The sequence below is a fragment of the Triticum dicoccoides genome, unplaced genomic scaffold (assembly GCF_002162155.2).
Source record: "Triticum dicoccoides isolate Atlit2015 ecotype Zavitan unplaced genomic scaffold, WEW_v2.0 scaffold32182, whole genome shotgun sequence".
Classification (NCBI taxonomy): Eukaryota; Viridiplantae; Streptophyta; class Magnoliopsida; order Poales; family Poaceae; genus Triticum; species Triticum dicoccoides.
The window spans coordinates 866-3,045 of NW_021263172.1; the positions used below are offsets into that span (position 1 = coordinate 866).

General features: G+C 42.9%; 1 pseudogene; it reads left to right on the top strand.

Moving 5' to 3' along the window:
* Positions 1–1,065: 1,065 nt before the first annotated feature.
* On the top strand, positions 1,066–1,560 carry LOC119345871 (annotated as a pseudogene).
* Positions 1,561–2,180: the final 620 nt, after the last annotated feature.

Sequence of the window (2,180 nt, forward strand, 5' to 3'; positions counted from 1 at the left end):
CACAAGTGACGCCCTTGCCGTCTGCCGGGAGTCCCACAGCTAACTGCCCACCCAGACGCCTTGGGCGGCGGGCCCACAGCCACCACAGATCTAGCCAGCGGCAGCGGCGGTAGTGGAGGCGACGCGCGGGGGTACGAGGGGAGTGAGCCTATCTCAACTGGTTGGGGGAGGTGATGTACAAACCCAACACCTGGGTTCCCGAAGCATTAACAACATATTTGTTCACGAGTGATAGTTTGGTCAGCGATGAATATGATCTTGTAAACCCCTTCCTCGAAGATCTAGTAGTTATCATCGTTGTAAATTAGTGACATTAGAAATGATGGTACTACTCGAGCACCCGGTCTCGACCTCCGAGATGAAAGCCTAGGTTTGACCCGAGTTGATTACACTTGGCAATGACGATGTTTTTACGTCATTACCTTGTTGAAGGCATTGCTCGGATATTTTTAGACCGATTCTTCAGGGTGAAAACCTCGATTCTGGCCTTGAGTGGTTGGATCCGGTGATGGCGGCGCTAGAGCGTCACTCCCTTCCGGAAGGCATTGCTTTTGAAGAACCTCGTCGTTCGCGTGGTGTCAATTAGATGGTTGGTGCGAATACATTCATTGTTGTAGTTTGCCGATCGTGGATCTGATCATTTTGGTCTTTTCACCTCCCCTATGCATAGCTTTGCTCTTATATGATTTTGCTATTTGTTGGCATGTTTTTGTGTGTGTGTGTGTATGTGTGTTGGTATTGGCTGTGTGCATCCTAGCTATGCAGAGGGCATGTGTGTGATCATTATGTTTGTATCCTCTTGATGCTTCATTTTGAGTCAATAAAATCCACCCTTTAACAAAAAAATTAGTGACCTTACAAATCATGGAAGGTGAAACACAGAAAAATCTCAGATTCCCACAGACATGCATGTTAAAGTAGAAGAATCCACTTTTCTTAGTTATAGGTACACATTCACCATCTCGGCTCTTTTTGTTTGTACTATCAATTATTTTATAATAAATCGTGGATGATATTCACAAAGTTCATGGGTCCATGAGAGATGTTTTGTGTGGCACATTCTAGTGGAGATTAACCTGAAACATCCAAGTGCTTTGATCAAAACATATGTTACTGTACGTATGCTGGAAAAGGCCGTTGCTCTCAGGAAGCGTGCCAAGGTGCTCGGAGGAAGACTTAACTCGAAGATGTGGGGGATTTTTATGGAGTAGTACCTCAAGGTAGGGGATCTCAAGAATGCTCATTGGTGCGCCGACTGTGCAATCAAGAAGGGACACATCAGCGGTAGGAACTGCTGATCTGGGTGCGACTGCATGACGTGGCCAAGGCCTTGGAAATATAGGCTACTTTGCGAAGAAAGAGACGTGGATGGAGCTGAGAACTTCGTTGTGGTGTTAAAGAAGGTGCAACAAGATCTAGGGACGGTGGTGTTCCAACCGTTGGTATGAACCGCATGCAGCTGCTGGAAAGTTCCCCAGGATGTGACACCATCTATAGATCGAAAACTTTGAAGTCAGCAAGGAAACAAACAAGCTGGTTGATTCCATCTGTGTTGATTGATTGCTTGATTAGCAACCCTCTTTGTTTCATCTCAACAACAGGCAGTAGGGTGCTTTTGATTGTTTTAGCTGTTTTATTTCGTAAAAACTATTGCCAGGATGTATATTGAAATTTAGCCTGGTATCTATTTTGGCTTCGTTTGAACACCATTGGATAGAAATCTAGCCTGGTATTTATTTTGGCTTCTTTTGAACACCATTGGAGTACTTGGGCTATTTGAATTGCTCTGCTTTTTAGTTGTACCGCGGTCGACATAATGAACTCTACATGTTTCGCATGTTGGAATCAAAATTTGAATTCATTTACTTAGTTCGTGGAAATCAGAGTTTCTTGCCTATCGGATCCTTGCCAAGTGAATCTTGAAAACACCAAAAAGATTCCTTGCTAAGTAAATGAGGGATGATTTGCAACCATCATATGGTGTTTAATGTCTGCATAAAAATAAATAAAAGCTAGGTACATTGTCACAAAGATTACAAGTGGACGAATGTAAAGAAAAATGATAACTTTGAAGAACGTAGTTTTTGTAATTGAGCAGAATAACCAGAGAAAAAAATTAAGCAGACTATGTGTCTATTTAATGATTCATGTAGTCGTCATCAGATGTTACTAACACAAAC